We start from the raw sequence: 24,213 nt of genomic DNA on the forward strand, positions 1-24,213 counted from the left end.
AGCTAGCGAAGACATTAGCTTTTATGCCTGGGCACTGAGGCGTTCGGAGCACTTGCTACTTGAGCCAGCCTGCGTGGCTGGCCGTGGAGGAATGGCTTAATGCACAGACAAAAAGCAGGTAAAGGAGCCCCCAGCTCTCCACAGCAACACCAGGGAGCCCTGGCTAAGCTGACTTCAGGCTCTGTCTCTAGCCTGGCAGACAAACCCCACATGGGAGCTTCCTGGTGTGAGCAGAGTGACAAAGGTGCTTTCCCACAGGATGGCTTAGCCCAAGCAGAGCTGGGCATGGGCTCCCTGCTACTGCTCCTGCTGTCTTTGAGCTGCATGGTCAGAACTGACTTGGCCTCATGCTGTGTGGATGTAACTTGACAGGAAAGCCTATTTTGACCAGTTCTTCGTGTGTCAAGAGACTGAAATGTTTCTTGAAATGGCCAATAAAGAGCTGAAGTGACCTTTGAAGCATCTGGAAAAGGAAGTGAGAGGGAATGTGAAACTAAATCTTTCAACCAGCTCTCCAAGATGCCACAATATTTAACAGTTGCAGAGCACACAAACATTTATGGGGCATTTGAGAGTGAGCAAAGATGTTGCCTGAAGCGGGGGCTATGGATCTGTATAGAGAACTTTTATTGTCCCCATGCTGTCTGTGTGAAGAGTGGGAGGTGGAGAACTGAGGGGGGATTTACTCAGCTGTTCCCAATGGAAAAGACAAAAGAAACTTGCTCAAAAGAGAAACTTCATTTTACCTTCACACAGCCTGGGGACCTTCACACTTCGAGAAGTAGAAGTCAGTGTGATTATTCAAACTGGGCAAGCTGTAATGTGAGCAGTGAAAGAAAGTGCTGCAGTCAGGCAGAGACTGAGGAATGTAGGTCCCTGGCACGCTGGTTAGAAACTGCTTTCAGGCAAGGTTCAGTCCAAAAATGGATTGAAATAGCAGACCATCCAATTTGATTGTAGCAGGACACAGAAAAGCAGATGAGGAGATCTATTATAATTCAGCCAGAACAGAAGGAAATACTGAAACCTCCTCTGTCAGGTGGGGTGTTTCAGATAGAAAACCTCTACCTTTGGTATTCAATCCAAAACACAGAAACATTAAGCTGCTGAAGCCAAAGCAGCTAAGCCTAGGTTAAACAGCTAGCAGAAATGCCTAGCTGGAGCAGGCGTGGCAGCCTGGGTAGTAATACTCATTCCTTCGGAAAAATTTGTATTTTCTTCCATTTAATCAGTGATTCTGTCTGCTTCCCTGTTTGTTCCTCGGCCGCTGTAGCTCTCACTTTCCACACTGGGAAGCCAAGGATAGGCCAAGCAGTGAGCAAGGCAATAGTCTCCTTCATGCCTTAGCAAAACCAAGACCTTTCCCCTTCTTGTGTTCCTTCCTCTCTCTCCTCTTCAACACACTTCTCCTTCTCTTTCCAGCCTTTTGTACCCTCTTCTGACATGCTCCTGTGCCTCCATCTTTATACCAAATCACCACATTTAAAGCATTTGTAATTTAAGTTGGCCTTCCTCTCTCTCCAGAAACAGCTTTTCTCTTTGCCTTCATTTGTGGGTCTGTGAGTCAGCTCCAAGGAGAACTCATGAGTATGAACCTTTTGGTTGCTTCATGTGGCTCTTGTACAACCAGAAAGGTTTCAGTAACACATGTGTTGTGCTTAGTGTAGAGAACCATCTCTTTCATCAGTGAAAGCACAGCCCCTGTTCCTGACAGGCTGGCTCTGTGGCTTTTATTGCATGTCACAGGAGAGGGATGGCTGCAAGCACATAGGCATGAAGGCAGGTTCAATGGGTCTTCAGCTGTGAAAATATATCTGCTGTCTCCCTCAGACGAAGAAAGACTGAGTGCAGCCACAGAGCAAGTTGTTCTCTTCATGGAGGTAAAACCCCTCAAGCTCCCCAGAGCTCAGTCTTCCAGTCCAGGAGCACTGTAGGGGTAGGGATCTCCTTTACCCAGACCACATCTATTTTTGCAGTCCCACTGCTGGTCTGGCTCCAGTGGCCCCAGCACAGCTGTGCTATACCATGCCCGACATGAATCTTCTCTAAATGTTGCCAGAAGGTGCCTGCAGCCACCTTTCCAGCAAAAGGAAAGGGTTACATGCGTCATTAGCAGTCCATGTTTGCACAGAAAAACCAAAACCCCTCACAGACTGTGACGTATGCACACAGGGAGGCCAGCTGCCTTTTTTGAAAACACAGTGACACACTCGATGGCTGCCAGATTCTGAAACTCTTTCATGGTGTGCAGATGGTGAAGCTTTTCAACAGATTGAGAAACCTAGGGGAAAAAATAAAAAAAAAGAAAAAAAGAAAAAAAAGAAACAAGAATTAGGAATTACAAAAGCCAAACACAAATCCTCTGTCAATTGTCACTGCTTGGAGTTACAACACATGCAGAGGAAGGCAAAACTGCTGTCAGTGAATCACCATAGAATGCGTTGATTCGCTTAATTCCTCAGAAGTCATGACGTGACTCATTCCCAACCTGAACACCAAAGGAAAGTTTTGAAGGAAAAATGTTGGATAAAGCAGGCTCTTTGCAAAAGAATGAGGACCATTTAAAATCCAGCCTTTGATATAATTTCATTTATGCTCCGTGATGGGATTGCGAAACAAGGCCGTCCCCATTTGGAAACATCAGGCATCTTTATCATCTAACATCATCTTTAGTGGAGCAAATTTGCTACATGTGGAATGAACAATGCTGAGCAAGACTTCACTTCTTTCACTGACAAGTGTTGTCTAATGTTCTGATGTATTCTTTAATGCAGTTTTGTAATTGGTGTGCCTACTCTGCAGGCAGGATCCTAAGGAAGCGAGGTGCTGTAAAAATACTACTCAAAAGACAACATCCTTCTTTTCGGTGGGGATATGTCAAGCCTTGCATCTGATTCACATGGGAAAAGGAATTTTGATTGTATGAATCATTTCAGCCTTTGGATACTTAACAAAATGTACGGTGTGATCTGATGCATGACTAATGTATTTGTGTATTTAAGAGTCTGTGGGTGCTAATGGAAGTTACAGAGGCATATCTAAAAAAGAAGAGACTTCTGAGCATATTGGTTCATTACTTTTCATCTATACATAATCAGCTGCTGTTTTATAGATCTAAAAAAATTCCTGAATGTTTTGTGTGCACTTCAAAAATCCCCTACATCAAGTCTTTGTTTAAACATCCCACTCATCTACCATTAACCATCTCATTGTGTTTCATTTCAGTTCATTTGCAAAGCCTGTGCACTATCTAATTAACACAAATTTTGTTGCTTGCTTCAAGCTTCCCTTCTCCAAGCTGTCACTCCTAAATATGTTCATGAGAAATCTCAGCCTTTGTTAATTGCATTTGCAGAGTGACCTTTATTCTCTCTGGATACTTTTATTATTCACAGGTAGTTACTAAGTAACCTGTAGGAACACTGCAGGCATGTCATCTCTTACTCAGGTTGTGCTCCCTGGCTATTCAGCGTTGCTGTTGTGGCTGGGACTGAGGGCCTGAACCCTCTGGGATTAGCTCTACCCTCCATTCGGAAAGGATGCTCATGAACCAAACTTCTTGAAACTTTTTAATTATCAGGGATTTTCTCATGACAAATTGAGCTTGAAATAGCAAGAACAAAATGCGGAGAAAAGTCTTGATATTTGTCATTCTCTTTAACCAACAATTTGCTTATAATAATTCAAATAAAATAATTAGCTGTATTTTTAATTAATACAACCATGAAAATTAGGATTAAATAATTTCTATTCACCCTACTTGCAGATTTCTGTGGTGAGGATTCACTCACACATTGAAAACTTGGTGAAACATTGTGCATAGTTTCATTTACAACTGGCAGCACTCTGAAACACATTGCTATTGGATCTTCACATTTGGATCTTCGCGTTCTTTGAATCAGCGTTATAACAGAATCATAGAATGGTCTGGGTTGGGAGTGACTTTGAAGATCATCTACTTCCAAACCCTCTTCCATGAGCAGGGACAACTTTCACTAGGCCAGGTCACTCAGTGCCCCATCCAATCTGACCTGAAACACTTCCAGGGATGGGGCATCCACAGCTTCTCTGGGAAACCTGTTCCAGTGCCTCACCATTCTCACAGAGAAGAACTTCTTTCTAATATTTAATCTAAACCTATTCTTTCCCAATTTGAAGCCATCCCCCCTTGTTCTATCATTATGTCCCTTTGTAAAATGTCTCTCTCCACCTTTCTTATAGACTCCCTTCAGATACTGGAAGGCCACAATTAGGTTACTCCGAAGCCTTCTCTTCTCCGTGACTAGTTGAGATTTACTTTACACGCATACATTTTTCAGCTCTCTCATGAGTATCCTGTTGACCCATCTACTTTCCTTTCCTGCTTTTAGCTGTGTTTTGCACAGGCCCTACCATGATATTTGAACACCCATCACACTGTTCTGGCACCACACTGTAATGAGGTATGTAGGCAGAATGGACCAAAAATTAATTTTAAGCTCATGGTCCAAGCCCGTCTCAGTTGAAATAGGCAACGTTATCTCTGTTGCATCCTTCTGCTGTTAGTACTGACCAGAATTGTCACAGCATGAAGGAGCCAGGACAACCAAAAATACCTTCTGAGTCTCTCTCAGGTCAAATATAGTGTCACCCTAGCCCTGTGCTGAACTTAAAGCAGTTCCAGTAGTGATGCCAGACAGTGACTCCAGTACCTAATTCTGCACCTAACAGAGAAATGACATAACACAAGAAGAAAAAGAAACTTTGAACCTCTCTGCCCCAGGACAGTTGGACCAGAAAGCATTTTCAATGATCCCACCACTGGCTTTACACACAAAGGAAAGGAATTAGGCCTCTCTGTAAAGTTTGCAGTACTACGTCCAGCTGTTCTCAGACAACTCCTTTTGGTGGTCAGCATTAACCCATTGGAGAGAGGATTTGACAGCCACTATCACTTGAGCCATTTAAAAACTTTTGCTTCCCTCCCTGGAAGTGTTTCAGGCCAGTTTGGGTGAGATTTTGAGCAATCAGGTCTAGTGAAAGGTGTTCCTGCCCATGGCAGGGGGATGGAACTAGATGGCCTTTAAGGTCCCTTCCAACTGTGATTCTATGATCTGTCTGCCTTTGAACAAGAACAAAGGCCAAATGCATGTAGCAAAGGAGGCACAGAGCTCATCCTCTTCTGAAAATGCTATGAACAATGACCTCTGTGTCAGCCCACAGCACTGTCCTAGCACTAAATTGTACTTGGTAACATTACAAAACACCTGTTCCTTTCATATTTTATTTGTCATGCTATTATAATCATTGCTTCACGGAACAGCAGAGGAACATTGCCCTTCCTTTCCCAGAAACTGTAGAGATCTGCACACTTGTGTTGCAACTGCACCACTCATAAATTGGCTGCTCAGCAGTGTTACAAATGCCAGGTGTATTGCAGTATTTTTCACTTTCAAGGCAATGCATTTATCAAACACTGTTTTGGGATTACCCTGTTTCCATAATAGGTGACATTTATGTGACTTGCAGAGTTGTGACATTACCTTGGCTTTCGCTGGCAGCTTCCAGTTGCAATTCCTTGCAACATCACTGATTCCTGCAGCAGGCATGGGATAATTGACAATCCTGGCAGACTTTTCAGGGGTCAGACTCTGTAACAGTGATGTCCAGCTGCTGAACCTAACTGAATGGGAAGATGTGATTATACAGAAAGAGTGCAGGCAGTGTTGCATTTCTGAGGAGCTGCTAAGTGCTTACTCCTCAGGAGTCAGCTGTGCAGCTGTGGTCTGGATGCAGGCCCTGGCATACAGCAGACATTGAATAGGGATAGGTTTGCTCCATACTTATATCTCTTTATCCCTGGTAAAAAGTTCCATCAGATTTTTGTTTCCTTTTTATTTTGTTGCAAATGTATTTTGGGAAAGAAAATTTATTCACGTGTCCATGCTGTGGCTTTATTTGGCAACTTGAGTGTCATTTTTCGTTTTGCTTAAGCTACCTCCACCTGCTGCACAGTTTGAACTAAATGGACAAAGAAAAGGGAGATGTGTGTATTGGGAAAAGAGTAGAGAAATTGTCTGGTTCAATGAGGTGATTCCCTGTCTGAGACGAAGGGAATCTCTTACTATTGTTCCAGTGCTGCTGTAAACTCGCAATAGCATTTGATACCAAGAAACCTTGTGTGCAACTTTGGGTTAGCAGGCTACAGACTCACTGGCAACAGGGGTTTCTTTTTTTTTCTGAGAGCAGTCTGGTGTCTGATATCTGCAACCAGATGCTGTGACAGTGCTCTGTCATGCATCTGATTTAAAAATCAGGCAGTGGTACTAGGGGCAGGAGCTGATGATGCCCACAGCGTGTGCTGCTGTAGGACTGCACAGTCACCCCAGGTGCTCAGGGGAGACTGCTCTTTCCATGAACATTAATTTCTTTGCAGTGCCCCAGCCTGCTAGGTCACAGGGAATGTCACTGCAATAGTGCAATTCTCTGGGCTGTATTTCAACTTGGTTAAAAAGAAGGTCAACTCTCTGCCAAAGGATACAACTGCAGTTCACACCAGGTGTCTGAGTAACTGTTGCAGAGTGACACATGGTGACCAGAGTTAAAGTCCATAGTGGTGAGCTTTCCATCTTGCAGAAGAAACCTCACCGGGCTTCCCTTTGACCATAGGCTGACCACTTCTCACAACAGCTTTCTGTTTCTAGGGCAAAAGTATTAAAGAAAATTTTGTGTCCTTACTGTGGAGTGATATAGAAGTAGGGGTTCTTCCCTCACATGTAATCCTAAAACATGTTACTTTGTGATACAGAGCTGCCCCATTATGCATTTTCTGAGCCTTGCAAAAGTTTAGGCTTTTGTTGTAGGACTCATATCACTAAGTCTGTTCTACCACAGACAGAGGGTATGTGAGGGGCTAATAGAAAATCAGAGCTTGCAATTGTCCAGGTTTAAAATGCAGAGTCAAAAGGCACTTTATTTGTGCCATCAAAGACTGAATTTGTGTCATCATGCCAGTATGCTGATCCATCAGTGCTGGAGCATGTGGGATACCTCTGTGACAGCTTTCACAAAGTCATACATCAAATTACAGACACACCCCAGTGCCTTTGGAAAAATGGCTTTTGCAAAGCTCATTTCTCCCTGACTACACATTCAGATTCTGTGAATGAATCACTGTAGATGGAAAATAGATAAATAAAGTAGAGTGGAGTAGCGTAAAATTGGAAAAAGTACTTCAAAGTGTATTCAGGGTGATGGTTTATAGTGAAGCAGGTAAACAAACCTCTCTCTCCACTCTCTTCCTCTTCCATTCACTATTACAGTGCTGCAGTGATGAGAAGCTGTAACAACCTGGTCATTTCTAAAATTTCTTCAGAATAATACAGCTGTACTTGTCAGGAAAAGCAAGTCTGTCAAGGAGAATTTTGCCAAAAGCAAATATTACTGTTTGGAGAAAGAGATTGGATTTGGCTTTGGATTTGGCTCTAGGGCCTTGTGAGGGCACAAAAGGCAGTGTTTGCTCTTGCATTCTGCCACATTCTCCCCAAAAGGATGGTGAGGACCACAGATAACTGTGTGCATCCCAGGGCAGCCAACCCAAGGGGATCTTCTGAGCTCCTGTTTGACAGATATAAACAGCCAAGGCACGGGACAATGTATGAACATCACACCAGTGACATATATGAGAACAGACAGTGCCAGAAAGACCTGAGGTCATTTTGGCCAGCTGGATGTTTACTGGCTTCCAGCTCCAGTTTTAAATTATGTTACTGAGAACATGGATTTAAAGTGTGTTCCAAAATCAAGAGAGATGAGCAGTAAAAAGATTGCATATAGCAAGTGCAAAGTGAGAAGTCCACTGGCCAAGTAGAAATTGTGTCACCACAAACCCAAAGCTAGCCCCAGCTGAGTGCAAAGGGTGTCTCCAGAAAGCACTGATACAGGTATCTGGGCCACCAAAGGTCACTAGATATGATGCTTTAGTAGTACCAGTTTCTTATGTACCATGAGCTACAAAAAATGCTCCTTTACAACAAGGACCTGGAAAGTAGTAAGGTGAGGGTGGACATCTGTTTCTCACAGTGTACAAAAATGAGTATGCATAAAGCTTAGAAACTCTGTCTTTTCTTCTGCTCCCCATTTGCATGTGTGGTTCTGACATTGTGAACCCTGATGTAGATCTGCTCATGAAAAAGATACAATGAGTACAGAATCGATCATTATTCTCACATCAAATACTGCAAGGTCAGTCTTTGGGAATGGGTCTAATTTCTTGCATATCCTGTAGCAACAACCAGACTGTCCCAATAATTCAGACTGATGGACAGGCATTAATTTTCACTTCCTGAGGATGCATGCCACCCAAAAATAGGAATGCCAGTAACTGCAGAATTTTTATCAATTCAATATGTAACAGAGGAAGATAATTGCTTCAGATAATAGATAACTGGGCTAAAATAGCAGCACAACTGGTGTGAAACAGCACAGTATTTGCTTTTCCTCATAATTTACTGGTGTTTAAAACTCGAGCTGTGAACAGCAAATGGTCTTCAGACTTAACATAATAATACTTTGTAAAGACTCTGTATCAGTGAAGGATTACTAAACCGGAATCATAAAAATTTCTCTTTCTCACATTCTGTTGACTCTTCTCTACCATTTGCTAATCCATCACTACTCTTTACACCCTAGTCCTTTCTCTTGCTGCTAATGATCTTTGTCGAAAAACATAAGAAGAGGCAAAGATAATGTTTTCCTTCATTTGATTGCTACTCTTCTTCATGTGATTTTTCTCTCTGAGTGGGTGCTCTGTAGCACCAAATTCATGCTGGTGAAATGTGCACATGCATAGCATCCCAGCTCATTCATGGTGGAAGGAGCCAGAGCCTTAGCAGGACCATATCTAGGTCACCAGTGTGCAAATAAGTAGGTCAGTAAGGAGTGGAAGTAGGTTATCCAATTGTTATGAGCGGTGAGGGCTGCCCATCCACTTCTAGGGTACATTTCCAGAGCACAATAAGGCAGCATCACAACTGACATTGACATTGACTGGTGTCCCCCCTGGGGATATCCAGGGAGATGCCAGGAAATAAATGGACAAGGAAACAAAACTACCCTGTCACAAGGGAGAGGGCACACCCAGGTCTCGATGTAGGCATATTGGGAGAACGGCACGTAGCCTAGCTGGTGAACCTCTTGCTTTCCCATCTATTCTGTGCCTGATTAATGGACAGAAAAAGGACTTCACTTTCCAGGGCTTTATTCTGACACACTTCATCAGCTCTATCACTTGAGAGTACATAGAAGACAAATAGTTTTATCCTATTATGTCAGAACAAATTGCAGCCTGCAGGCCTGATTCTCTGCACCATTATGCCAGTTTTACGCTGGTGCAATTTTACTGAGCACTGATGAGCTCCACCAGACTAAAACCAGCATGACAGCATGAAGATGCAGATTCTTCATCTTCCAGAGGATGGAAGATAGAGCTCCAAGGCCCTGCTGCATTAATAGCAGTGCTCCCAAGCACAGCCTCTAGGAAAAGTAGAGCCAGACACTGCACTTTGAAGCATGATTTTTTTCCAGGGCGAGGAACAGAGAGATGTAGTCAAGGTATTGTGCAGTAGTTGTGTTATGGCAGGTCCTGGCTCTCAATTTTCTATGGGAGGCACAGGTTACAAGAAGAACCGATGGCATGTTCTCAATGGCTGGTGGCAATTTAGAGCAATGTCTCCCCTCAGCTCTGTGTCCATTTACCTCTCAGCCTCGGATAAAAGCATTTCACAAAGGGTTTGAAATAAGGTGTTTGTGCAGTATCCGTTCCGTGATTTCCCTGTAAAGAAACAGCTGCTCAGAGTGAGGTGGAGAGCGGATGCAAAGCAGATGCCATGTGGCAATTTGTGAGAGCAAAGACTCTTGTCTTGTCTGGAGGCTACTCCCAGTTGTTTTTTCATTAGGGTCCCTCAAAGCACCTGAGGATGAGGAATGTCTTGTCCAGAGTTTGTCCTGATTTCTTAAGTTTCTCCAGGCTGGCCCCATGCAGCCCGTGAGCTAGAAGAAGGAGGAGGAAAGGGTCAGGTAATTTCCCACCCACCTGGCTAATGTGGTTTCTTCACTCATCATTCAGTATTCTACCTTCCTATCCAAGCTGGTTTGGATGTAAAACCAAACTGAAGGGAGGAGGGAAGGGAGTGAAGCCTAACATGAATTCAAATAAATCAGACAAATTATGTATGTTTCGTTTGCCTCTCTCCAAGAATGAAGTCTGTGTCCATACTCCAGCTTTTAACTGAATTATCTTGAAGTGCAAAGGTGTGTGAGCTCTAAGACTTTCAACACCTGCAATGAGCTCCAGATCACCTGTAAAGTCTTCTCTGATAGTTTGACAAGAGTAACTGAGCAACACATGCAGAAAAGGGGAATGACAGATGCTGTGTTAAAAAAAAGACAAAATATAAATTACTACAGTGAACTCAGCTGTATAAAAATATGCTGACAGGAGACTAGGGTGCTTTTTGGCATAGTTTTTTAATGGGAATTTCTTTAGTACCCACCCCTGTAATATCTGGTTGCTCCATTCAATGGTTTTCTCCTGGCTCCCTCTGCTTTGTCCTAGCTCTATCTCAGGGCTGCAGAGCCCTTACAAGTATCAGGAACACTATCATTATCTTTAGTTTCCTGGGTGCAGCACAACACGTGATCCAAGAACATCCTTCCTCTCCACTTCCCATCTCTCTAGATAATAGCACTCTGCAGAATTCAGTTACTATTAACTGCTTCCAAAAACCCTACTTTTTGCTTTGCTGGGAGCTGGAAACTGCTGATATGTGTAACTTAGTATGTTTCCCTTCGAGTTGATAGATTACCTGTAGGCTTTGTTATGCACAGTTCTTTCATGGTAGGAAAAAAAAAAAGAGAAGAACTTAAATGTAAGATAAGCAAGTAACTGAGCATGGCTGCTTGGAAATGGCTGGATTTTTATCAGGAAATAAACATTCACAGAAACCTTACTTAAGCAGCAGCATGTGTCACTCCCTTCAAGGCTCTTATTTAGGAACAGATGCTATATTCTATAATATATGTATGTGAAATACATTTGAGGACAAATAGTTGCTATTTAATTCCTGATAGAATATTTCAGAACACTTGAATAGATTAAGTCCCAAATTCACTGTAAACTAGGTAAGCAATATAAATCTCACCACAGTATCACAGAATCAAGATCACAGAACTGGAAGGGACCCACAAGGATTATCGAGTCCAACTCCTGGCCCTGCACAGGACAATCTCCAAGAGTCCCACCCGAGGGCATTGTCCAAATGCTTCTTGAACTCTGTCAGGCTGGTGCTGTGACCACTCCCCTGGGGAGCCTGTTCCAGTGCCCAAACACCTTCATGGGCCACAGCTATACTAGTAAATTAATTCCCAGGACTACTCTCTGGACTGAAACCAATCATGTCTCTGGTCTTAAATTCTCCTGAGCCCAAAAACAGGATGCTGGACTAAAACTGCCTTTGCTGAGTGGTACTTGGCCTATCCTACATGTGCCCAGAGATAGTCTGAGAGGCAAAACTGTGCTGGTCCTGACTCAAGTGACCTAATATAAAGTCAAGCTCAAGCCCCACCAGCCAGCTGTAGTGGAGAGTTTCCTGTTGCTGTTTAACTTAGCCATGTGGATACTACCAGAGAGAGCTTGTGCCACAACAGAGCACAGCTCCTGAATCCCTGTTCTTCCTTCCATGGACCCACTGTATATTCTAGGATATCATCGCTGTACTCTGCAAACCCTGGTGTCTATTCAGAGCGAAGGAAGCAGATATTAGGTAAATAAACCAAACTATGGTGCTGTATAACCTTACAAGATGCATGTATGTGGCTTTAGGCTAGATTATTCTTGTACTTGAGCAGCTAAATTCACCATCACTAATGTATAAAAAAGCATTGTGTTGACATATTTGCAGAAAAAGTCCAAGTGCGACTGAGTCACATTTCACTTACACTTGCATTTCTATACAGCCCTTTCACAGTGCTCCTGCTCTAGGCAGAACTCCCTATGATTAGTCATCTAATTCAAACTAATTATCATGGCAAGAGAAGTTTTCTGAGTGCTTGAAGAGAAGGCATTGATTTTTTGTGGACTGTCTGCTGTCATGATGTTTCAGAAGAGACAACAAAACATGCAAAAGAGGAAGAAGGAACAGTGTGTAAAGAAACAAAACTAGGGAAATATTTTGATTGCAGAGGAAGCTGGCTAGTCAAGGAGTCTCTATCTGTGCATGATGCTGTTTGTTTTCTGGTTAATTTTAGATACTGGATATTGGACAGCAAGACAATTGTGAAGGCTTCCTAGCGGGTGAGACTGGTTTTATGGCCCATTAAGCTATTGCAGAATAACCATAAAGAGTGTATTAAATCAGTACCTTCAGCAAAGCTAGGCAGAGTTGCATGCTCACATATTTCATACACTCACACTCTGCCCTTTTGCTTTGAAGGTATTTGTGCATTTCCTTGTGCTGAAGACGGAGTGTGTATTAAGGATTCTCAAGCCAAGGGAAGGGCAGCAATAATGCAAGTCAGCACAGGGGAGCTTCAGCAGTCAAGAGAGACTTAGACCTTCCTTTCAAGCTTTTCACAATTTCAAGAATTGTGAAAAGTAAAATGGCTTTGCACACTTTATGCATTTTTACAGGGTGAGAGAATTAGAAACATGTCTGGTACACACAAAAACAGGCCTACACATTTTTCTGTCACCATGAAGAAATTCACTGGAAATCCACAGACTATTATTTTTTAATTGTTCCACCCTCATGTGGTTTAGGAATAATAATAAGTGACCAAAAAGAACGATGCTACTGAACCAACATGTGCATACCAGAACAACAGAAAAAATTCCAAGCTAAGCAAAGAAATATTTTGATTAGTTTTTCATTAATGTCAGGGGCTTTTTCATCCATCTTGTGGGCTTTACAGCATATTGCTTGGACAAAGCAAGGAACTGTTCCCAGCCCTACAAGGTAAACAATGCTAGATATCAGCTTCTCTTCACATCATTTCTGAGCTGGATCCATCTCTATCCAATCATATATTGGCATGATATTTTTATGTCAGTTATGGGGGTAAATGACGCATTTGGGAAGGACCTTTCCTGTTACTTACATGGCAAAACCCCTTCTCAGAAATCCACTGTGTGATCACAAATTGCACACAAATCTTGGAGGTTTGTAGGTAGTCTGGATCTTACATAACTCTTTTCAACACCATCTACTTGAGGCTTGGAAAAATTCCAATCACATAGGTTGATTGTATTATCCTGTAGCTTGTTGTGACAACTGTTTATTCAATGTTGGCAAAGGGATCTTGTTTGCAAAAGGCTGCTTGTGTCCTGTGCATAAAACATTAGATTTTCTTGATGCAACATTAAAAGGCTGCCTATCTCCAGGGACTGTTCCCCCTAGATACATTCACACCTATAAAATGAAAGCACAGGAGGCACAATTACACTCCAATGTTTTCAAAACTCCCTCAAATAGCACAAAGTCCCCTCCCCCAGTGAGAAGAAAAGGCTCCCAGAAATAGCTGTGTGCTTGTTTCCTACCTCTCTTACCATTCATGTTTTATCTTCATAAATACTCAGAGGCTGTGGCTGGGGTTTTCTGGAGACAAAACTCATCCGTTTTTGCTGTTCTTAATGCAGACTGTACCCTTGAGGAGACTGGTGCTGACACTCTTGGTGTTTCAGTCTTTGCTTCAAGCTGTCTCCTGTCAAACCAAACTTCACTCATGGATGGAAAATGTGTTCAAACCAGTTCTCTTCTCCTGAAACCATTCAGAGCCCTGTGGAGGGGTGCTTTTGAAAAAAACCAATACCCTATCTCTAATATTTATATACATATATTAATATTTATATCTTTATATATTTACATGAACATTCAATTATTAACAATCATTTTGAGAACTGAACAGAACTTTCATAGCAAAGTAAGTAGCATATGCTTATTTGACAGATAGTTTATTTTCACTACACGAGTCTGAGAGAGTGGGGGAAGAAAAGGCAAAAAGCCCGAAGGGTCTAAACTACTCCTGGGTTTTGAACTCCAGTCAACATATAATATTTAAGGATGATGCTTTTCAAGAGTTTCCAAAGCATATACAAGATGGAAAATTAAATATGCAGTCAAGTGCTGACGGTATTTTTTTCAACAACTGTAGTTCCTACCAGTTGTTGTGATGAAGCCATGGTACACAGATAGAATTTTTGTGGAATTCTGCAAGAGAATGAATCTGAGGCAAGTGGAGGAGAGAGATGATCTGTTCTAGGGGGTCATTTTATGGGTCTCTGCTGTATCTTCTGTATAAACTTGCATCATATTTTCCTACATTCAACTCCTTATCCAAAACCAGCATGACCAGCTCATTTTTTGTCCTGTCATGTCCACATCCTCATATCATTAACAGCTTTCTTGGGCCAATTCTCCACTAACTCCAGCCACTTTGCAGGTCTTCTGTCCTTACTTGTCCCAGCAACTGAGCAAAAACCAGTGTTTTGTGGCTTTTTCAGAAGCCATGCAGAAATTGCTGTGTAGGCAGACACCTACATTACTGCTAATTGGCCAACTGCTCCTCCTAAATCCCTTCTGAGCAAACAAAAGAAAGAGGTGATGACTGCCTTTCCATTACTAGAAGCATTAATGTGGTCACTTCTCCATCTCCTTATGAGTTTTACACTAAGTGTGAGCAGTTTTTAAATATCTTTCACTACATTTGTTTGAAATTGGTTAAAAAGGTCAAAAGGTGTTGCAAGTAGGAGCAGGGATGATGAGGAAAACGGATGAGGATGGACAGCTAGATAGGTATCAGTTCACATAAGCCTTGTTTCCTTAGGAACCAGACTGAAAGCAAGTTAGAAATGTTTAAAAAATGACTCTTGGTTGTGCTTTGTGGTTAACAGATCTGGGGTTTATGCTGTTGTTGCTATGGGTACATTATTATTGTGTACCATAATATAATAGCACTAAAGAGGGTTAGTGCCAAGAGATAAGACCTAGGTCTGTTGTCACATCAGCTTCCATGCAGACCAGGGGATATGATGCTGTGCTCTAATTAATGCTGACTTTAAATGCCTCAATCTCAAATTAATATGCTCAGCTGACTTGTGGTTAAGAGAAAGACAAGGAACGTGTTCTGATCAGTCCTGGCCCAGGAGAAACACCAGCACAATCCAGTCTTGCTAAATCCAGAGGGTTTTTTTTACTCATCTTCACCTTAACCACAGTCCATTCTTCCTCCTTGCTCCCAAGAAGGAGCAAAAAGGAGGTTAAGTCCTCCTCTCATTCACACCATCCAGACTCCTCTCTTTGGCCAGGCATTGTACTTGTCTAGCGTCCCTCTGGGCGTGCTGGTGCTCACTGAGCCCTGGGTGGAGCAAAGCAGCAGTGACCTGTCTGCTCACAGGCAAGCCCTCAAAGGAGCCTGGGAAGCTCGCTCAGCCTTGGGCTGCTTCTGCTGGAATGTTGCAGGCATAGTAGCCATGCTCATTCCTACCACATCAGGAAGACAGGCTGCCTTCCCAAGACATCAGGAAACTGGGCCTTCCTGGCAATGCTGATCTTTCCAGAAAGTGGAGAAAAATTGACCTCCCCCAAAGAAAATGCTTTAAAATCCTTCTCTCTGAGGAGTGATATGTTTGTTGTCTGTGAATATGTGAGAAGGAAAAGACCAGAAAGGAAATTTAATCTAGAATACATCACAGTCAAGAAGAGATAAATACTGATAATGAATGCTTGTAACCTTGTTATTTAAGGTTTCCAATTGACAGGAGAATGAAGTAATGAATGATTAGAACAGCAGAGGAGACAAAAACCTGGTAAATTAAGCTCAGTGAACATAAAAGGAAGATAAAAGGCAGTTGCCTACCAAAGGCTTGTGTCTGATGACCTAGCAGCACCTTCCCTCCTACACTCCTGGGGACTGCTCCCGCACCAACTCCTCCTCCTGGCCCAGGCACCGAAGGTGCAATTAGCTGGCAATTGTGGGTTGTGAGTCATCCCAAGAAAAACTACCCCCTTCATGCAGAGACTAGTGAGTAAAATGGCTCACTGGTCACCTAATACAAGTGGTCAGTGCCATGAAGTGTCATCTCTTCCACGTTGACAGGACCTTCATTTTGGTTGTAAGTGTGATCCACCGCTGCTGCTCAGGATGTGCTTTAATTACAGCATTGCCTGTGGCTTCCAGCTTGCCCCTAGCTTCCTACCAAATGCTCTTCTCTGAGCCCAATTTCAGCCATTGTCTCCCATCAGCTCCTTCCTCTAGGAGCTCCTTTTGCTGACAAGGACTCCATCCAACTTCCTACCAGAGTTATACATATGTCCCTCTCCTCCTCTGAAAGTCTAAAAGGAAATAGGTGCTCAGATTTCACGGTGATGAAAACCCCTAAAAATCCCTAAGAAGGAAGAGAAACAAACAAGCCATCCAGTCTGCCTTTTGCCAGCCCTCAAAAGGACTAAAATGGCAACTATAGTGTGAATCCAAAATGGAAGACCAGGAAAATTGTGTGTCTGCCTTAACTCTGGATCACCTGGTTGTGTCTGGTGGCTCACCAGGGTCGTCAGTCACATACAGCTAGACCCTTATTGTTGTGCTCCATGATTGTCTGCAACGCAACTGCACAGACCAGCACAACGTTTTTAAAGGCTCTGTTCCTCATCAGGGTTTAATTGTGAAAAATCTGCCTTCTGCAGAAACTTGTGGTCTAGGATTCAACAGCACAGGCTTATAATGTAAGAGGTTACCAGCCTGCTCACAGGCAAAAAATGCTGACCCTTTTCTCAGCTCAAGCACCTGCTGGAGAAACTGCTGGCAAACAGAAGAAATAAGTCACCTCTGGGCAGCTCTATGAATCCAAATGCTACATTACATGGAAAAGAGAAATAGCATAATTTTCCAGTTCCAGGAAGAAGTTCAATCGTGTGCAGTAGGTTAGGTTAGGCTAGGACACGTGGCATATCTAGAACTCCTCTAATACGTGCAGTCTTGCATCTCTCAACCCTTGCCTGTATCTGGCCAGGATATTTTGGTTGGTTGGGTTTTTTTTAAACTTTTCCAAGCAACTATTAGCTTTTACACAGCCATCTACTTTGCATATATAAGTGGTCAGAGTTTGTTCAACACTTTTCCTGCTCTTTGCATTTCACAGCTAATAAGGCTCAGAGACAGTTACTGCTTAGATTAAGAGGCCTTCAAAGAAACTCTCTGTATGTTGGAATTTTAGAGCTGGACTGCAGATGACATCTTGGTTCAAGACAACATGTTAGGCACATGCTTCATTAAAATTTATTGAAATCTGGAACCTAGAGCACACCCTTTTTTTCTTTAAGCCAGAAATGAATTAATGTAAAAACCAAGTCACAGCTGCCTGACTATGAATGCTAGGACAGACAGGAGCAAGGAATGAAAACCATTCATTGTTTTTTAATAAGTGATAATGTTTTTAAATGAGTGATAATGCTACAGTACTGTGCCTTAAAGTTCGTGCCAAAAATCTTGGTCAGATAGTGTTGATTGTGTCACTTCTTGTATGAAGAAGTGAGACCTTGTTCTAGTCAGTTTACAAAGCCATCTCTAAATGAAGAAAGATAGCAAGCATTGATTATCCATTTTAACATAATATTTTAAACGTGCTTTGGAAAGGAAAATTATCTAGAGTGTTACTCATATAACATTGCTTATAGGCTTTCTTCAGAGATAAATATAGATGTGAGATTGCAAGAAAGAAAGCACCTTTACAAACTTCCTTTAAACATATTTTTGTTTTAGGAAGTTAATGTGTAAAAAAATGCCATATTTCTGTATAAAAAATTTGACCATTTTATTTGCAGTCATGTCTGCTGGTAGCAAGGGAGAGAGAAGAGACTTTTCTTTTTCCTAGCAATAAGGGGCTAATAGTTTCCAGGGGAACTGGATTTATACACTGGCAGTGTAACAACAGGAATCAATGGAAGGAGAAGAAGAAAAGACCAGAATGAGCACAGGAACTAAATGCTGACACCTAAATGAAGTGATGGAAAGCACAGTCACTTTTAGGAGCTGTCTTGTGGGTTGGCATGTGCTAATACAATAAGGCAAGTGAAGAGTCTGTAAACACCCTACCCTGGATGATAAGATACGATGTGACTGTGGTATCTTTTGTACCAGTGATGGTATCAGCACCAGCTGGTTAGGAGAGAGGGGGTTGGGTCAGCCATCCCGGTGGTTCTGCCACTTCTGACTTGAAAAATGATAATGTCCAAACATGATAAAAGCTTGAGAAAGACTTTGACATGGATTCTCACCACTCTTCTCTCCAATGTTTTGAGAATGCGCTTATACTCAAATCCTGAAGTGAAATTGGTATCTTGAAGTGAAATTAGCATTTTGAACGAGCTGAGTGGCCCAGTTTTGCATTGCACACAGGCAGCTTTTAAGCAGACCCTTTGGAAATTGTGAAATTAGGGATGACTTTTTGTGTTTTTCTGAGGCTGCCATTTCCAAACAGGGCAAGCAGTCTTCACCAGAGGATGCAGTCACGTAACAGTCATTTTTGAAATGATGCTCCTCTTTGGGCTTGAGATGAACATGACAATTCAGCATAAAACTGTATTGGCTTTAGAGGCTTCAGACAAGGGCTTCTGAGGGGGATTGTTATGCCAGAAAAATGTTAGCATCCCAGATTTGGCCAGGGCATTTTCTGTGTGGGAGATGGGGTTTTGAGGAGAGAAGGAGCTGACAGGCTTGGCGAGCCTCTCCTGCCCGGGGGAGGACACATGGACCTGGAGGTGTCGTGCAGGGGGGGTTCTCTGAGAGACTCCACACACGCCTGCAGTGCTCTGCTCCCTGACTGCCCTGGCTGGTGTAGGGGCTAGAGGACAGCAAGAAATCCCCATTTTAGTTCTTGTATTGTTTGCATGAATTAACAGCAAGGGGTTCTGAAATAATACCAGACTGGTGATGAGCTGAGCCATGTATGCTGCAGGGTGAGTGCAGGGGAGGAGGGGTTGTGCTTGCAGGAACTGCAAGAGACTTTCAGTCAAGTTCAGCAGAATTAGCCTGTGTATTGCTTATTTTAAAGATAACAGCACTGTTGCTTTCATATGTGTTATCAATGCAAAGTGGCTTTATCTTGCAGTGATATAATCCCAGGTACCGTAGTCTTGTGGAAAATATCTACTGAGAATAATGCCATGGCCAAGGGCCTTGTCTGCAGTAAGTCTCACATGGGGGCATGAACAAGAGGGGTTTAGGGAGGTTGCTCATTTTCCCTTCAAGGCCATCAGCTTTCTATTTTCCTTCTAGTTTTTCTGCTGTTTTTAAAATTATAAAGCTGCAGAACAGCTACCTCCATTTATATACATTTTTCAAGAAATATACTTTTTATTTTTAACATAACCTTTTGTTCTGGAATGAAACTGTACTTCATCGTTTAGAACAATACACACTTTCTCTTTCCGTAGTCAAAAAAACTGCCTGTTGAGTGGGACAATCTACTTTTTTTTCTCTCAAATGTCCCAGCTCAAGCTCTTAGAAGACCTGCAGATGTTACTCTCCAGTCCTGTCAGCCCCACAGCTAGGTCATCTCTGGTCCTTTTCCACACCTGCACTGGAACTAGCGTGTCTGCAGGGCTTTGGACATGCTTTGAATGGCTTTGCCTTCCTGTTCAAATCTTCTGCCTGGAAAAGCCCAGTGCTGGTTTCAGTACAGGTCTTTAAGATGCTGAGAATGGCTCTAGTGGAACTGTTATCTAAGGTTTATGCCTTCATCCCTTTCCCTCTGTACATGCTTTTGCCTGTATCAAATATTTAATTTTATCTCTCTGAATTTTTTTATCATTTATCTTTGAATATAGTATGAATATACATATGTATGAATATACATACGTGTATATTTGGATGTATATAGCATACAGAGTCATGAATAAGTTTACATAATTTGTTTTTGATGGGAAAAATACAAAAGGAGGAAGTTTTTACATCAAAAAGTTGGAAATTACAAAGAAAATGAATACAACCTCCCATCCACACACATCAGTATTTTGAAGATGCTCTTTCAGAGTTTTTGCATGGCTCTGTCAGCTTTCAACATCTCTTACCTTAACATTTTGAAATTGAGTATGAATATTTATTTGGAAGAAATAATTATGAATTGCCATTCTGCAGAATTGGTAAGGAAACTTATTCTTTGCAATGCTTCTATTAGCGTGGCCAATTTTGCTAATGTGCCAGCATCATTAATAATTTCAAAATAATTTTTTAAAGTATGTTTGTTAAGGCAGATACATAAAGGGGCCAGCCAGTAGAGGGGGCACAGAAGCCAAAACGTTGTTTTGGTGATGTATCAGCGATGGGCATTTTCCCCTACGTGTTGTGCATGCAGAGAATAGAAGAGAAACATTTTCATAATCCTTAATTTACCTTTACTAGTTTACCCTCAGTGAAAATGTCTTAATTACAAACACTCTTAGAGACTGTGTTTCATTAAATATGTTGAAAGAAAGTGCATTTGCAGAGGACGTAGAGCATTTGCCATCTGATGGTTTGCATCATGTATGTAATTTTTCAATAACAGAGATAGAAATTGTCTGTGTGTGCCTTCTGACGAGAAGAACAGAAGGGATGGAAGGATTCTAAATATTTGAGGGTCCCAGACTCCTGACTTGCAGAACACCATGTTTTTATGAGTTGAAATTTAGAGAACAGGCAGCTCCATAGTCTGGACTGCTTGTGCTGGGGGTGTGGGGTCCCAGGAGCAGTCAGGGTGGCAGGCAGAGGCAGACCTGCTGCAGCCGGATGGAACACGGACGGCTGATGGGGAGCAGAGAACAAAAGTAAAGCCGATGCCCAGAAGCCATACATACAGGGAGGTCAGGAAGGGACAGATAAAGGATTTCACTACTTAAAAGGGAGAGAGAGACACTTGGAGGACAAACAGGAACACCAACCACAGAGAGGAAACCCATGCAAGCACTGAGTCAGTCAGATACTCTGCTCCACAGCAAACCAAAGGAGGGAGGATGAAAGTGGTTAAGATTGAAGAAACTTCTAATGTAATGCTTCCTTGAGAGGGAAAGCCAAGGAATAGAGGGGCAAAAGGGGGAACTTAATATTCTTACACAAATAACATTTGATTGTGTACCTTGGGAACCTGGTGTGCATGAGGAACAGCCACAGATGGTGCTCACTAAAGCCTGCTTAGTGAGGTAGACACGCCGGCTGAAGGCCCATCGGAAGTCCTCCATTAATCTCACAGGAGAATTAAGCTCTGAACAGAAAACTTTGGGTCTACATAAGGAATCCAACTGCCTTAATAGACTGGAGTGTTTCCATCCCTGTTTTGATTTTGGCCCATCTCCATCTCCTTTTCCTGCCAAATTCCCATTTACTTCAATGGATGTTTTGCTTGAGTGAGTCATGAGGTAAGGGCCGGACCTGAGACCACAAAACATTGTAATATGCAAGTCTGCAAGGGACGTATTATTTTGTGATGTTTTTAGGAATTTTAATGGTGGCCTTAAGAGTAAATTTACAGTGTGTAGCATGTGACAGTGACACTGGCTTTAAATATTCATGAAAGCAGATGATAGTTTCTGGTATGACATTTTCTTGTGTCTTTTTTAATAGGCAACTCGTTCAGCACTTTGCAAATGTAAAGATTTTAATCTCTGGAGTACACTACAAACTGGATTTACCACTAATATAAACATTATCCATAACAGCAAAACAAAGGTGGATGGCTGAGAAGGGTAATAATGCTTCTCTCACCACTTCTGCTGCGCTACCAATGCCACAGATATGAGCATCTTTAATGATATTCAGCTTGTTTTTAAATTCCTCGTTCCAGAAGTTATTTGAATATGAGGCAGTTCAAGCTTCTATTTCTTTTTAAAAGGAAGTTGTTAGCTCTCAGGCCTGTGAAAAATAAATTGGGAACACAATCCTGGCACAATGCTTAAAGTTTGAGAGCTAGCCATTGAAGAACAAATACTTTTTAAGAGATTCCATATGACTTCTTGTATGACTTTTCCATGTGCCATATTAGCAGTACTGCCACTGATTATTTCCAACAGCTCTCCATGGATTTGTTCTGCTCCATCTCCTGCTCAGTGCATAGAGCCAACACCATGGTCACCAGCTGATAGTCTGTCCCTAGAGTCTTTATTGAGGGGAGTTGCACAAAGGCACAGCAATATTCAAATTGCAGTTGTGTAAAAGAGAAAAGCAATCAACAGGGGGAACAAGGTGATCTGGAACAGGATAAACACCCCAGTCCCAAAGTAAATGTACTAATTATGCAGCAGAGCCCCCTATCCATGGTGACATTGGTTAAAATTGAACATGGTACAGATGCATAAACTTCAGCAGACTCTTTCCACCCTGTGAGGAAAGTTTACTTATTTCCGAGTGATTACATTAAACACGATGAAGAAGGCTGATTTTTGACTGATACTTGACCTGATACCTTTTTTCCCTAATATTATAAAAAATATTTATAATTGTTTTGCAATGTTCCTCTGCTTCCTTCTATCACTAATGGAAACCAGGTATATTCCTAGCTCTCTAGACACTACATCTAGCTTAAATGCTCTCTGCAAGATCAGTGGGAGAAGCAATACTCATGGGAGTTGCCACTTATTTTAGTCTTATAAGTATTTAGTGTTTCATATTTAAAGAGTTCATAGTCACAGGGTAGATTTCTTCATTGAAATGTCATAATCACTGGCTAAGCCAGGCTGTGGGGCAGGAGTGCTGTCTGTATCCCTCAGTCAGTACAGGTAGGTGTGCTGTGATGGACAGTAGTGTTCTCTGACAGAGAGCACATGTTGGCCAGAAGAGCCTCCTCTCTCCTGACAGCCTATGATGCCGATGACTCTATCCCTCACTATATTACAGAAAAAATACTGCAGGCAGGAAGCCAGCAGAAAACTCTAACATAGTGTATTGTCTAAACAGCTGAGTTTACCATGAACACACATCCTCTGCTTCTCAGTTCAGCCTCCTGAAGAGATTCCCTTCCACCCAGTTTTGCTATTCTGATGCGCTGGGCCTCTCTGAAGACGGGGTGTAGCCTGCTGGGGAGGAGACAAAACTTTAAGGGCTGGCTGTGGCACAGACTAGCAGAGGAACAAAGGACTACCACAGTGTTCACCACGCTGCTGTCTATGGCAAAGAACTTTTTTGATCTAGTTTTCCTGGAGAGAAACCAAAATAAAAATTGTCAGGGGAACAACAACTGACTATCCCAACATCAAGCCCTCCTCCTCATACTCACAGCTGCCCCGCGGAGAGAATGACAGGGTTACCAACATAACAAAGGTTAATTATGTAACACACATCAGAGCCGTGCTTGCACGGTGCAATTGTGGTAATAAACACACCAGGAGAATTGAAGGCAGCAGACAATTGCAGGCAGTGTGCCTGCCCCTCTCTGCTCTCACACCTCTGCTGCGCAGAGACAGGGGCCTGTCCCAGCCTTCTTAAATATCTGCAAGAATGGCAGCAGTGCCCCTGGAGCCGTCCCTTTTGGAGTGTGTTTCGCTGTGTAACCCCTCTTAAAAGGGCTCTGACGGGTAGTTTCTCATCCATTAAATACTTGAGTGTGGAAAAACCCAAGAGGTGTGATGTTCCCCCCGGGTTTAATTTCTCCTGCTATTGCATTAACCGGCTAGGTAACTCGCAGTGAGTTTGTAAATAAACGAAGACTAAAAGACAGGAGGGCTTGCTCGGGCAAACAGAGGAGGATGGGGTGGCACCGCCTGGATCCCTCACCCTTCGCTTGCCCTTGCAGGGGCCGGCGGGCACAGGTGAGCCCAGCCCTGCCCGGGGCAGCACCAGGCGGGCACGGCCCCCAGCCCGGCAGCCTCCGCCGCTCGGACACGAGCCGGGGGAACCCCCGGTACCGGCACAGCCCGGCCACAGCCCGGGGAACCGCGGGGCGGGGTCGGCCGCTCCGGACCGCCGCCCCCGCCCCTGCCGGAGGGAGGGAGCGAGGGAGAGAGGGGCGGGCGGACGGGGAAAGCGTCGCTGTGGCTGCGAGGAGCGAAGTAGGGGGCAGAAACTTATCCGCTGGCAGCCGGGCGCGCCGCGGAGACAAAGTCCTCGGGGCAGCTCCGCGCCCGCGGGCAGGTAAGGGGTGCTGGGCGGGGGGCTGACAGCCCCGGCAGGCTCTCCCAAGCGTCCGTCTGTGCTGAGCCCTTGTCCTCCGCT

At 43.1% G+C, this 24,213-nt stretch overlaps 2 protein-coding genes across 7 annotated transcripts in view; both read left to right on the forward strand.

Moving 5' to 3' along the window:
- The window catches only part of SCAF8 (SR-related CTD associated factor 8), a 156,983-nt gene that overhangs the window by 102,623 nt on the left and 30,147 nt on the right, over positions 1–24,213 (forward strand). The window lies entirely within an intron of this gene.
- The window catches only part of TIAM2 (TIAM Rac1 associated GEF 2), a 166,614-nt gene continuing 166,397 nt past the window's right edge, over positions 23,997–24,213 (forward strand). For 3 of the 6 annotated variants that reach the window (XM_086877306.1, XM_086877305.1, XM_086877308.1), the window contains exon 1: positions 23,997–24,132. The gene's annotated coding sequence lies outside the window, so the exon portion shown is untranslated. The remainder of the gene's footprint in view (positions 24,133–24,213) is intronic. The other 3 variants (XM_086877309.1, XM_086877307.1, XM_086877310.1) reach the window with 3 other exon arrangements.

The sequence above is a fragment of the Cyanistes caeruleus genome, chromosome 2 (assembly GCF_971803275.1).
Source record: "Cyanistes caeruleus chromosome 2, bCyaCae1.hap1.1, whole genome shotgun sequence".
Lineage (NCBI taxonomy): Eukaryota > Metazoa > Chordata > Aves > Passeriformes > Paridae > Cyanistes > Cyanistes caeruleus.